We start from the raw sequence: 15,699 nt of genomic DNA, 5'->3' as shown, positions 1-15,699 counted from the left end.
CGTGCTGCGATTGTGTGGGAGTTTTTTTCCAAGAGTCCTTCAGACCAAACGTTTGCCATTTGTAAAATCTGTCAGACCAAGCTTAGCAGAGGCAGAAATACTTCCAGGTTGGGCACCTCCAGCATGTGAAATCATATGGTAGCCAAGCACACCACTAGGTGGTTGACAGCTCTAGGTAAAAAACACGATTTTCAGACTCAAAACACTGCCACTTCCCCTGGGATGCCTGCTTCCCAAACTTGTGTGCAAGAAGGTGGCGTTGATGCCTCCTTGTCACAACCTGGTGTTGGCCACTCAATCATCATCGACCACATCCGCTTCGGTGTCCCAGAGTTTCGTTCAGTTGTCCATACCACAGATCTTTGAAAAGAAGCAAAAATACCCCGTTACGCACCGGAGGGCAGAAACCATAACTGCACACATTGCACGATTGATAGCCCTTGAGATGTTGCCGTATCGGCTTGTGTAAACAGAGGCTTTCCGCGACCTTTTGGCGGTGGCAGAACATTGGTACTCTGTGCCTAGGCGCCACAAATTTGTTCGTTGTGCCGTCCCCGCGCTCCACAATCGCGTGTCCATAAACATCAAACAGGCTCTCACAAACGCCTTTAAAGGGAAGGTCCATTTAACCACAGACACGTGGACCACCGGAAGTGGACAGGGACGCTATATCTCACTGACGGCACACTGGGTGAACCTGGTGGCGGCTGGTACAGAGTCTGAGCTGGCAACATCCCATATAGTTCCCACATCCAGAATAGCGGGCCTCACTTCAATTAGAGTTTCAGTAGCCTCCTACACAGCAACAACTCCCTCCTACTCTTCATCTGGCTCCTGTGCATCCTCAATATCCGCTGGTGTCCAACCGTCGAAATCATTCCCCAGCTGTGATCCCTGCAGCACTGCTTCGGCTAAGTGGCAACACGCTCTACTGAAGCTCATTTATATTGGTGACAAATTGCATACGGCACCTGAGCTTTTGAAAGCAATAACTGAGCAGACAGATGAGTGGCTTGCACTGTTGTACCTCCGTTCAGCGATGAAACCAACTCACAAAAAGATCAGATAGCAAAAATTGGTATAAGAAAATCTTTATTTAGCAATAAAACATGTAGAAGAAAAAGAGAGGGTGTAGTAACAGGGAGGATACACAAGATGGCATACCAGAGCAGCTGGGAGCAGAGAAGTGTGCAACGTTATATAGAAGCCACAAAGCAACCTTATTCAAAAGTAGAGGGGACGCCAACAAGTATCATTGAATTATATTCAGGCAGAGTCCCAAGGCAGAGAAATACAAAGGGCGACAGATAGTGGCAATCAAGTATTAGCAATAAGCACACATACTCACAGCTGGAATGGCGCCAGGTCCCATCCGACGCGCGTTTCAGCGTCAGCCTTCGTCAGGGATGGTAGTGTGCGATAATGGTCGTAATCTGGTGGCGGCTTTAAAGCTTGGAAAGCTTGTACACGTTCCTTGTATGGCCTACGTTGTAAATTTAGTAGTTCAGCACTTTCTCAAAAAATACCCTGAGATAGCAGACCTACTAACCAAGGTACGGCGTATTAGCGCCCATTTCCGCAAGTCATCTCTTTCTTTTGCTGGCCTGGCAGTGCTGCAGCAGTGCTTACATAAGTACTGAAGATTGGGTGTGGATTGTAGACATTTGTCAGGTCCTAGAGAATTTTGATTACTGTACCAACATTTTGAGCAGTGATGATGCTCTTATCAGCATTACCATTCCACTGATTTGTTTATTGAAACGCTCTCTGGATGGTATGACTGACCAAAGTGTTAAAGAACCCGAGGTGTCTTTGGATCCAGACTTCACAATGGTTGCTAGTAATCCGCAGAACCTCAGCCAACAGGCTCAGGCCACATTTGGTCAGCATCATGAGGATAAGGAGGATGATGAAAAACAAGAACGGTTTAAAGTTGGTAACCAAGGGATTGACAACCCAAGCTTTAGGGCTGTCCAGCATGGATGGCCTGAGGAGGAGCAGGAGGAGGAGAGACAGACTGAGGAGGATGTTTAGGGAGACAGAATGTATTCTTAGCAGGACACACAAAGGTTTCCAGTTCGTAGTGTGGCACACATGGCACAGTTCATGTCACACTGCCTTTCTCATGACTGTCGCCTATTCCACATTTGGCAGGCAACAAATACTGGTTATGTACCTTCCTTGACCCACGCTACAAAGACAAATTTGCTTTGCTACTTGTCGAGGCAAATAAGGATTGTACTATGGAAACATTCAAGAGGGCTGTAGTGGACCAGTTGATGAAACGATTACCGTCAGATAATGCTGGCGTCAGAGGTAGCGTGTCATCTCACGCAACAGGATTACAAGAGAGGGCTATGCATAGTAGGAGCAACACAGGCGGGGGACTAATGTGCCAAAACTGTTCCATTTTCTACAAACCGTCAACTTCGAATCAGATACCGGTTGGGGAAACTATGACAAGGAGGGAACACTTAAGTAAGATGGTGAGGTACTATGTAGGTGACGATATCAGCGTGCTTTCAAAGTCTATAGTTCTCTTTAACTATTGGGTTTCCAAGCTCAACACTTGGCCAGACCTCGCCTTATAAGCTTTGAGGCCTGGAACACACATCCGTGTTTCAGGTACGTGTTTGGTACATTTTTGCAAGTACCGGAGACATGGAGACCCATGTTATTCAATGGGTAATGGCACACACACGTAAAATCACACGGAACGTGTGTCCATGTGGTAAGTACGTGTGTGCGGTTTTCTACACGGTCGACATGTCCGTTTTTGGCCGGCAGCACGCAGGCACGGACCCGCTATAGTCTATGGGTCCATGCCTGCACGCACCGCACACGGAGTATGTCCGCACACGGAGTATGTCCGTATTCAGCACGTATCATCCGTGTCTGTTTTTCATCCAAAAATTTGAAACACTTGTTACCAACCTATTAGGTCAATTGTAGGCCATTAATTTTGACGCCAAACATACATTTCCTGTCTCATTTGCACGCCAGACAGCAGCTGGGCACCTGTCCTCTCACTGCAGGGGAACTTTGAGCACAGAGAACACCACAGGTACTGAGCATGGCACCCAGAATCAATACAGAGAGGCTGATTGGGGAAGTGGAGAGGCATCCTGAGCTATGGGACACACGTGATGATGGCTACCATGACAGGTTGATGGTGGAGAGAGCATGGATGTCTGTGGCTGAACTAGTCTACACCAGGAATGGATGGTCTCAATGCACCCCTGGAAGGAAAAATAGATATGGTGAGTACAGATATTTACATTAACTCTGTCTTTACCTACATGTGCACATTCTTTAGGCAGAATCTAGCCATATTTGTATACTTTCTTTGGCATGTATTAATGGGCCTGACTCATTTTGAGCTACACTGGAGACTCACAAACAGGATAGTATTGTTACATGGGCTTTTTAAACTAATCCTTGTTGTTTTGTAGTAATGTCATCCTGTGTATATGGGCTGCAAAGAACTTCATGCATGTACAAAAGGCATTTCAGGCTGCTAAAGCATCATTCAAAGTTTTTTTTTTAAAGGCTTTTTAACATGTGCTGTTAAGTGTCTATCCATTAATCTTTTATTGTTTGTTTTTTTTCATGCATTACCCTTGTTGCCACCATTTCTGTAATGTTAACTGTAAAGTGTAGTTTGTATTGTACTAGATTTGCGTAACATATGGCACTTAATGGGTTTTGAAATATTTAGGGTCTCATGGCTTACTGATGGCTTTTTTTTAATTTTTTTAACAAGTTGTAAGTGATAAATGATTATACATTGGTTAAATGTGTGTAATGGTGAACTGGTGTACTTAGTCATGTTAATTGTGTTATTATGTCACTATATGATTGTCATGGATTGCAGTATTAACCCACATGATTTTTTTAACCTAATTATTGAATAGTTTGGTAGAAAAGATCTATGTGCCTTTTTTAATGGAAAATATTGTGTTCATGATGAGTTTTTTTTTTTTGGAAACAGTGGATCTTGTTAAACGCCGTTGGCGGTCTGCACGTGACCAGTTCAGAAGAGAATATAACCCAGTGCCAACCACAGCTGCAGCATCAAAAAAGAAAAAATATGTGCATTATGCAAGACTCACTTCTTCATGCCCATTATGGAAGTCCAAAAGTAAGTTTAAACCATCATATCACATGGCGGTCTTTATTAAATGCACACACTAATTTTTTTTTTTTTTTCTTTACACAAAAGTACAGAGGATAATCTAGAAGACAGTGAGGAGGCAAAGTCATCAGTCTTAACAGCTACAGCATATAATAAAGTATGGCTAAGCACTCCGCGTTGTCGGTGCTCTGGAGAAAAACTGTCGAACTATAATACAAGAAACTCCGGCACTCAAAGAGAATTTTATATTAATTCTTTTATTCAGAAAAAAGTTTTTTTCTTCCAATAAATTGTTTAAACAAAACGTTTCGGCTATTCGCCTTCTTCAATTGTTATGGTTCTATATAATAAGAAAACAAGGTATCACTACAAAATATATGTGTACATACATCAAATAGACAAGAAGGTCATATCCTAAACATGATAAAACAAAGTATCAATTATACATGAAAACATGCAGTAAAAATAACCAGAAAATCGACACCATTTTATTAACAAATGAAATTATCCATTACCTCTGGTAATGGAAGATAGAATCTGGACTCACAGCACTTATATCTGCATTTGTGCAATTCGAGTGAAATTATCTGTATAGAAAAAAGTACATACATATAACTTTGTGATGCTGAGACAAACAACTATCCGCTGACATAGAGCAGACTTATTAGGTAGAGGAAAGACTATGAAAAGGTTCAAAATGAACAAAACAAAAAAAGTGGTCAAATCCGACTCCACCAAAGATGTCAATTACATAAAGCAAAACACATACCTCATGTTACTCTGATCATTAACAGGTTATTGTGTAATAAAATGCCATTAAGGCACAGGGAACACCAGGACATGAGATATTGGATCTAATGTGAACAATAAAAAGAAAAAACCGAAGTAAATAGTAGTAATGGCTTAAACCAGCCAAACATTATTCCAATTGTCAAAAGAGAAAAAAATTGAGCATATATGGAACTCCAGAAGAAACACCAAGTCCATAAGGAGCTTACTATTAGTAAAACATCGGATAACAAAGTTCACAAGAGACCCATTCATTACCTGTTCCGTTGGTGGTCAAAGGAGAAGTGGTGAGTGAAGGGATTACCCTGCACAGGTTTATATAGTGGTGGAGGGCAGGTACGTGTACCAATTTCCTCATTGTGGAACGCAAACAATGTAGAAGGTGAAACGCACGCCACGCGTGCGCAGTAGAATCAGAAAGTGCGCGCATGCGCGGTGCAGTGAAAGAAAGAAAAAGACGTAAACAGCTCCGGAGAAACCGCTCCTGACATTCAGCGAGTCTGAAAAAGACATTAATAACCATTAGTTATAATGGCAAAACGCAACCGCATAATTATAGGTAATATAGGGAAAATAGGAAACCCTAAATGTATATAATATTATCAGAGATATATCATAGTGGCAAGGAAAAGCTGACATATTACATAAAGTATAGTAATCATGCATACCTAGGTGTGCACACATACATGTACCAGAACATGCATATATACACACCCATACATATACACATGATAAACAACACCTACATATATCAATACATATATACACACATATATACATACATACATATATACATATATATACATATACCTACATATGAAAACAACCATATGGCTGTTACCCATACCGGACTATATACTCCTTATGAAAAATGTGAGGTTCGTGATAGTATAACAAGAAATCTCACAAACATCAAAGACTCACAAAAGAATTTTTCCGACTGTAGACGAATCTGATCTGCCCATCAAATTTGTATATATACACACTTATAGTAGCATATCATATTCACGATTTAAGCCGTGGGGGGACAGTGTCCTTAAAGTGTGTATCCAGAAAGACTCTCTTTCTTTGAGCCTCTTGACCCTGTCCCCTCCACGTCTCATAGGAGGGACATGTTCCAAAATTTGGAATCTCAATTGTGAGACAGTGTGTCCCAAGGTCAAAAAGTGGTGGGGGACTGGTAACATCATCAATTTACATCTAATGGTCGATTTATGCTTGCCAATGCGGTCACGGATATGCTGGGTAGTCTCCCCAACATACCCGAGACCGCACGGGCATTTCAGCAAGTACACTACAAAGGACGTGTCACACGTAAAAAAATCCTTGATATAAAAGACCTTACCAGTGTGGGGGTGAGTAAACGTATTACCCCTCACCATATTTGAACATTGAGGACACCGTAAACAGGGATAGTTACCCTGTTTCGGAGTGGCCAAAAATGTTTGTCTGGACTTGCGAACCGAGGACCCTATATCAGCCCGAACCAAAAGATCCTTGAAATTGGATGGTCGTTTGAAGCTAAATAAAGGAGGGGCAGCAAACTCGTCTACATTCGGATAGGACTGGTGTAACAATTGCCAATGTTTTAAAATAATGCCCCGAAGGACAGAATGAAATGGATGGAAGGTGTTGGCGAATGTTATAAAAGGACCACGTCGTTTTTCTCTTATAACATTATCCTGTGCCACATGATCGGCAACATCAGGGGGATAACCTCTTTGTATAAACTTATCCTGCATTTCTTTATGTCTTAGTTCTCGTTGCCCAGTCTCTGACACAATCCTGGCAACCCTTTTATGTTGTGAATAAGGTAAAGAATCTTTAAGATGACGAGGATGACAACTCTTATAATGAAGTAAGCTATTTCTATCGGTTGCTTTGACATATAAGTCCGATGAAATAGTGCCTCGCGGATCAATAGTGATCAGAGTATCCAAAAAATTAATAGACCGCTGATCCATATGCTTGGTGAATGTTAAACCAGGTATTTGTTGGTTAAGAAATTGAAAAAATTCATCAAAGATAGTATCAGGACCATTAAAAATGAGAAAAACATCATCTATAAATCTTTTCCAAGTTGTGATATGTGATTTAAAGATGGGATGAGAATAAACATATACAGTTTCAAAATGAGTCATAAATACATTAGCATATGGTGGCGCGACATTCGAGCCCATTGCGGTGCCTCTATTTTGAATATAAAATTGATCTTGGAACATAAAAAAATTTTTTTGCAGCACTATTGATAACAAATCGAGGCAAAATTCCATCTGGATAGGTGAAAATGTGGTGTAAGTACGGAGAAACCATTCCATTGCCTCAAGTCCTAAATTATGTTCAATACTCGTATATAACGAATTGACATCAAGGGTGACCAGGATAGAGCCAGGTGAAAGTTGTCCTAATGATTTAAGATGATCAAGGAAATGAGTGGTATCTCGTAAATACGAATCACTATTAGGTATCAAAGGAGACAAAATGCGATCCAAGGTGATAACTAATGTCAACAACAGAGAATCCGTCGAGGCGACAATAGGTCGTCCCGGAGGACGCCACAAATTTTTGTGCACCTTAGGCAATGTGTAAAACACAGGAATCTGAGGATTAGACTTGTTCAAAAAGGATGCTAATTTCACATCAATAACTGCTAACTGAGAATAATAGGATATTCTATTCAAAATAAGCTCTTTAACCCTAGGGGAGGGATCAGAAGCAACAGGCAAGTAAGTGGCACGGTCCGCAAGTTGGGTTAGGATCTCAGAAATATAACAACTTTTATCCATAATCACCAACGCACCCCCTTTGTCAGCAGGTTTAATTATTATAGAGGGATTAAGCTTCAAAGATCGGAGAGCATTCGACTCCTCTGTGGTCATATTATGTTTAACATGTAAATCACCATTGTTAACTCTATGAATAAAGGCTTCAACATCAGTCTTCACTAGAGCTTATTTTGAATAGAATATCCTATTATTCTCAGTCACCCTTGATGTCAATTCGTTATATACGAGTATTGAACATAATTTAGGACTTGAGGCAATGGAATGGTTTCTCCGTACTTACACCACATTTTCACCTATCCAGATGGAATTTTGCCTCGATTTGTTATCAATAGTGCTGCAAAAAAATTTTTTTATGTTCCAAGATCAATTTTATATTCAAAATAGAGGCACCGCAATGGGCTCGAATGTCGCGCCACCATATGCTAATGTATTTATGACTCATTTTGAAACTGTATATGTTTATTCTCATCCCATCTTTAAATCACATATCACAACTTGGAAAAGATTTATAGATGATGTTTTTCTCATTTTTAATGGTCCTGATACTATCTTTGATGAATTTTTTCAATTTCTTAACCAACAAATACCTGGTTTAACATTCACCAAGCATATGGATCAGCGGTCTATTAATTTTTTGGATACTCTGATCACTATTGATCCGCGAGGCACTATTTCATCGGACTTATATGTCAAAGCAACCGATAGAAATAGCTTACTTCATTATAAGAGTTGTCATCCTCGTCATCTTAAAGATTCTTTACCTTATTCACAACATAAAAGGGTTGCCAGGATTGTGTCAGAGACTGGGCAACGAGAACTAAGACATAAAGAAATGCAGGATAAGTTTATTCAAAGAGGTTATCCCCCTGATGTTGCCGATCATGTGGCACAGGATAATGTTATAAGAGAAAAACGACGTGGTCCTTTTATAACATTCGCCAACACCTTCCATCCATTTCATTCTGTCCTTCGGGGCATTATTTTAAAACATTGGCAATTGTTACACCAGTCCTATCCGAATGTAGACGAGTTTGCTGCCCCTCCTTTATTTAGCTTCAAACGACCATCCAATTTCAAGGATCTTTTGGTTCGGGCTGATATAGGGTCCTCGGTTCGCAAGTCCAGACAAACATTTTTGCCCACTCCGAAACAGGGTAACTATCCCTGTTTACGGTGTCCTCAATGTTCAAATATGGTGAGGGGTAATACGTTTACTCACCCCCACACTGGTAAGGTCTTTTATATCAAGGATTTTTTTACGTGTGACACGTCCTTTGTAGTGTACTTGCTGAAATGCCCGTGCGGTCTCGGGTATGTTGGGGAGACTACCCAGCATATCCGTGACCGCATTGGCAAGCATAAATCGACCATTAGATGTAAATTGATGATGTTACCAGTCCCCCACCACTTTTTGACCTTGGGACACACTGTCTCACAATTGAGATTCCAAATTTTGGAACATGTCCCTCCTATGAGACGTGGAGGGGACAGGATCAAGAGGCTCAAAGAAAGAGAGTCTTTCTGGATACACACTTTAAGGACACTGTCCCCCCACGGCTTAAATCGTGAATACAATATGCTACTATAAGTGCGTATATATACAAATTTGATGGGCAGATCAGATTCGTCTACAGTCGGAAAAATTCTTTTGTGAGTCTTTGATGTTTGTGAGATTTCTTGTTATACTATCACGAACCTCACATTTTTCATAAGGAGTATATAGTCCGGTATGGGTAACAGCCATATGGTTGTTTTCATATGTAGGTATATGTATATATATGTATATATGTATGTATGTATATATGTGTGTATATATGTATTGATATATGTAGGTGTTGTTTATCATGTGTATATGTATGGGTGTGTATATATGCATGTTCTGGTACATGTATGTGTGCACACCTAGGTATGCATGATTACTATACTTTATGTAATATGTCAGCTTTTCCTTGCCACTATGATATATCTCTGATAATATTATATACATTTAGGGTTTCCTATTTTCCCTATATTACCTATAATTATGCGGTTGCGTTTTGCCATTATAACTAATGGTTATTAATGTCTTTTTCAGACTCGCTGAATGTCAGGAGCGGTTTCTCCGGAGCTGTTTACGTCTTTTTCTTTCTTTCACTGCACCGCGCATGCGCGCACTTTCTGATTCTACTGCGCACGCGTGGCGTGCGTTTCACCTTCTACATTGTTTGCGTTCCACAATGAGGAAATTGGTACACGTACCCGCCCTCCACCACTATATAAACCTGTGCAGGGTAATCCCTTCACTCACCACTTCTCCTTTGACCACCAACAGAACAGGTAATGAATGGGTCTCTTGTGAACTTTGTTATCCGATGTTTTACTAATAGTAAGCTCCTTATGGACTTGGTGTTTCTTCTGGAGTTCCATATATGCTCAATTTTTTTCTCTTTTGACAATTGGAATAATGTTTGGCTGGTTTAAGCCATTACTACTATTTACTTCGGTTTTTTCTTTTTATTGTTCACATTAGATCCAATATCTCATGTCCTGGTGTTCCCTGTGCCTTAATGGCATTTTATTACACAATAACCTGTTAATGATCAGAGTAACATGAGGTATGTGTTTTGCTTTATGTAATTGACATCTTTGGTGGAGTCGGATTTGACCACTTTTTTTGTTTTGTTCATTTTGAACCTTTTCATAGTCTTTCCTCTACCTAATAAGTCTGCTCTATGTCAGCGGATAGTTGTTTGTCTCAGCATCACAAAGTTATATGTATGTACTTTTTTCTATACAGATAATTTCACTCGAATTGCACAAATGCAGATATAAGTGCTGTGAGTCCAGATTCTATCTTCCATTACCAGAGGTAATGGATAATTTCATTTGTTAATAAAATGGTGTCGATTTTCTGGTTATTTTTACTGCATGTTTTCATGTATAATTGATACTTTGTTTTATCATGTTTAGGATATGACCTTCTTGTCTATTTGATGTATGTACACATATATTTTGTAGTGATACCTTGTTTTCTTATTATATAGAACCATAACAATTGAAGAAGGCGAATAGCCGAAACGTTTTGTTTAAACAATTTATTGGAAGAAAAAAACTTTTTTCTGAATAAAAGAATTAATATAAAATTCTCTTTGAGTGCCGGAGTTTCTTGTATTATAGTTTAACAGCTACAGCGACCTCTGCTTCCAAGATGGAGCCAACCTCCTACCAACCACCCACAATCCCCAACACCAGCCAGCTAGACGCAGAAGAAATGTCCTCTGATTTGGGTTTGGGAACAAGTAAATCCACTACTGTAATTCCAGGCCAGTCTACAGGGCAACAAAGTGGCCCTTCACCAGTTCTTGCAGAGAGTAGTCCACAGCAACATGCAGGTACACAGCCAAAAATACCAACTAATACCATGCGCACAATAGCCCAATCTATCCGTGGTCGCACACATAGGCGTTTTGAAGATTTACGGTCCCTGCCTGAGATTATTGATACAAGAATAATACACATAATGAACTCACTGATACCAGAGAGTGATGGAGACAGATTTTGCCGCTCCCTTTCTCCCTCTCTTGCATTGGTCCAAGCTGATAGGCAGGACAGGTTAAGGGCGTCCTTAATAACACTGATATCTGCTACCCAGCGTGAGCCTGAACCCATATATTGTTTCGAAGTGCTTGAGCAATGGAGAGCTAATCCACGTGGCCCACACACAAACACAATCCTACAAACTGTGGAAACCCAAACAGATGAACATACAACCAACACATATACAGTGTCCATCTTCTTCTATGGGAAGTGATGTACAAATTAGGGCAACAATTGTCCCACATCAAACTGGTACATTAATGATACAAAGGCCATCTCAACAGCCATCATTTATCCCACAAGGCCCCAACAGACACCAATACAATCCTCTTTTAGCTATCCAAGTAATGTTCATAGACAACCTCAAATGATTCAACAACCTACATCCTACCATGTGCCTAATAATCTCCAACAACAGTACTTTCAACATCAGCCTTACCCACCTAACTACACATACACACATACTCAGCCTCTTCAAACACATCAATATGTACCATATGGTCTTCCATCTGATCAAACAACTGCATCAATATTTGTCCCAAGTACAACAACTGTTACTACAACATCTAGTGTTGGTCAAACATATTCAGTAGGTGTCAATGCAATGGAGACTACACATGAAAGCATCACTAGCCTAGAGGATTTAGTTAACTCATAATGTGATTAAGTATGCATTGTTCAACATTTTGTTATGTTTTCAGGGTTATAGATGGTCTCAAAACATTACAAAATGTTAAACATTTAGTCTATATGCATGGGGAATTTTTTGACATTATGTTTCCAAAATTTAAAAAGAAAGTTACTCTATCACTTCCTAAACATTACCGGCCTGTAAGAATGTTGCCTTGCTCTGGACATGGTGTTTTGTCAATCCATCAGACAAAAATGTGTTTATAGAAAAAATGCATGCACATAAACTACTACACTAACATTCAAACACCTTTATTACTAAAAATCCACCCATTATGCAGTATCTGCATATGGTCTGGTCCCATACTTGTATTCCAACAGTGTCAAACAAATCATGTTTGCGTGACATTATTGCATAATACAGTATGGTGTTTTGTATGGGATTATGTCCCTGACAAAATTCTTCATAAAAAATAGAATACAGTGTGTTTTGCAAAAGAAAAAAGACATACATAGGTACAATAAACAATCAGGACTACAATTTTTTAAAACATATAGCAATATTTTAATTACTCAGCTACATTCAGTAGTAATGTCACTGACAAAACCATATTTACTTATTTTTTTCCCCCAAAAAAACAAAAACAATAGCTTATTGGTAGCTGAAACACAAAAAAAACAACAAAGTACACCAAACAATATACCTATGTATGGTGATTTTCTCTTTTGTATGACATATGTGTTTGTAATTATGTACCTGAGATAACAAAATATATAACAATGTCAAGTTTATACATGACTATGGAGATTTAAACTAAAATAATCCTTAAACTGATTCCTCACTTATAGGCCAGAAGAGGACAAATTGGTTCTAATAGTACCATTATTTACAAATGGGGCATTTAAAACAGGCAACTCTTCCATGTCATCGTCATTGCTTTCATGTAATCTACAGTAATTACTGTATGTAACACTACTGTAGCTTTCATGACAGCCTTGACGGTGGTTGGTTGAAGTTGGATGGTGGTTTGATAAATGCGCCATCTTGAGGCCAAAATGCCAAAGGCACATTCAACATAGCAACGTGCTCTTGCCAAGTGGCTATTAAATTGGGCTTTTGATCTGTCCAGCCCCCTTCTGGGATATGGACGCATCAAATGCCTAGACAAGGCAAACCCCTGATCTGCAACCATGACAAAAGGTAAAGTAGGCCCATTAGTACCAGGCAATGGTCTTGGTGCAGGCAAACTTAAACTATCAGACATTAATCGTCTTGCTAAACGTGAGCTTCTGAAAATGCGTGCATCTGAGGCAGTGCCATTGGCCCCAATATCAGCAAAAACAAAGCAGTAGTTTGTATCTACCATTGCCAATATAACTACAGAAAAATTGTGAAAATTATAATATCTTGATGCAGAGTTCGGTGGTTTCTTTGCTCTAATGTACTTTCCGTCAATGGCACCAATACAATTAGGGAAAGATGTTTTCTCCAAAAATTCATCTGAAATGTGCATCCAATCCTGTGTTGTTGGCTGCTGCATGACATGATGCCTAAGGGTCTCCCATAGCACAGTGCAGGTATGCAGGATTATCTTGCCTATTGTGGACCTTCCCAATAAGAATTCGAAATGTAGACTGCTGATGGATTGCCCAGTTGCAAGGTAACTGAAATTGAAACAGAACAAGACATTACTTTGTGTAATCAATACAGTTTGTTTTCAATACAAATATTTGTGTCATGCAATGGCTGGCAACATACTCTGTATGACTATTTTATAGTTTTTGTGTTTAAAACATATTTGTTGAAAGGTACTTTGCATATTGGAAACCAAAACACTGATCTGTTCAATAAACAAGATTGTTTGATGTTTGTCTCTTGTGTCTTGTGTCTTAAATCTTTTTAGCCATAGAATGGTATGTGTAAGCACTCGGACCATTATCATTGTTTACAATGTTATGTGGTCTATCTTAATTTTCTGCACACATATAACTTACAATAAAAAATGCATAGTTTAGCTAAATGCATGCCTTTAAGATTTTACAAATTTTCAAATATTTTAAAAACAACATGAGTATACATAACAAAACCTACTATAAAGTAACCAACAGTCGTTCCTCAGGGGAGATGCTGAGGCGCATAGAGGTGTCCTGATGCTTCAAACGATTATACACAAGGGCAAGGATGTTGTCAAATGAATTAATGGTGAGATGGCAGTAGGCTTGGAATTTTGCAGGGAATTTCCGCATTTCGGCATAGAGAATATTAAAATGCCCATGTGTTTTCCTGAGCTTCACAAGGGGGTGAATCCACATCCTTCTCTCCAGTGGTGGCTCTTCTTCAATCATATGTCGCCTAACCCCAAATCTCCTAGATATCAACCACAGAAAATACATGGTTGCTTCATTGGAGAGTGACATGTTGGAGTGTGTATGATGTGATAAAGAGCCCAACAGCCTTGCTTTCACAGGGTTTTTAAACATAAAAACAAAATTGGGAAGTTAATTGACCAATTAAACACAACTGGAGCACATCATGATGGGATAACAAGGTTATTTGTGGCAAAATACGGTTCTCAAAAAACGGACAGCACACGTGCGTATTTTATGACAATACGGACATCTTACACGTACGCACGGCTCGCACACGCCATCACATGGATGCCATACGTACCGGAGAAACGCCCCTAAAATACGGAACACGAAAAATGGAACGTGAGACACGTACGGTTTTTATGCGGAAGTGTGTTTTAGGCCTGAAAGTGCTAGCTTGCCCTGCTGCGAGTGTGTTGTCTGAGCGAGCGGGGTCAATAATAATAGATACTCGCACATGACTATCCACGGAAAGTGCAGACAGTTTGACGATGATCAAAATGAACCATAGATGGATTGCCCCAGAGAATCTCAGGCCGACTGTTAACAAGACCCAATAATAACTGTAATTTGTATTTCTTAAGTTCAAATAAGTTCCATTGTTTCTCATTCAAGACTATTTTGTCTTCTATCATCTGACCGCATGACTAATTTAACTTGTTATGCTGCTGCAATTTGATTGTTCGGCCCAATCACCCAGGGCAATATTTTTCAAGATTTTGTACATTATGCACTGGCACAACCATTGTCGAGGCTACACTGTCTATAACAATTGGTCAGGCAGTCTCTATTTGTGTTCTTTATTGATGCTGTGCTCCACGGTGTGTTAAACATGGCCCCCTGCAGAATTAGATTTTTTTTTTTAACTCATTGGCATGTTATGGACTAATGCAAATCCTACCATTTTTTTTTTTTTTTAAAAAAAAAAGCAGTTGGGAGTACCTTTTGATGCTGTCCTCCATGCTGTCTTAACCATTCCCCCCTGGGGAAACTGAATTTTTTTAAATCCTCGGTGTTAGCTAGTGGAATAAAGCCTGAGTTCCAAGTGAAACAACTGCCACTTCCACGGTGCTGCATGCTCCACAAACTGCAGTCTAGGAAGCAGGCGATGATGCATCCTGCTCCCAACCTGCTTTTGGCCAGATGCAATTATCATCAACGACATCAGCTTCGATGTCAAATTATTCAGTAATGTCTGTTTTATGGATAAATGAATGCCACATTCATTTGTCCATAAAACTTACATTACTGAATAATTTGAATAGAATTTGAATAGAAGGCCACTGGAGCCAGAGGTGTTGGTGGAGGAGAGCAAGGCCAACATCCCAACGGGCACATTGTAGCTGACCTTTTAAAGTGCTTTCAAATATGTCACAAAAAAGGAGGTGCGAGACAGACACCAATATAATGTAT

The sequence above is a fragment of the Anomaloglossus baeobatrachus genome, chromosome 5 (genome assembly GCF_048569485.1).
Source record: "Anomaloglossus baeobatrachus isolate aAnoBae1 chromosome 5, aAnoBae1.hap1, whole genome shotgun sequence".
NCBI lineage: Eukaryota > Metazoa > Chordata > Amphibia > Anura > Aromobatidae > Anomaloglossus > Anomaloglossus baeobatrachus.
This window is presented reverse-complemented; position numbering follows the sequence as displayed.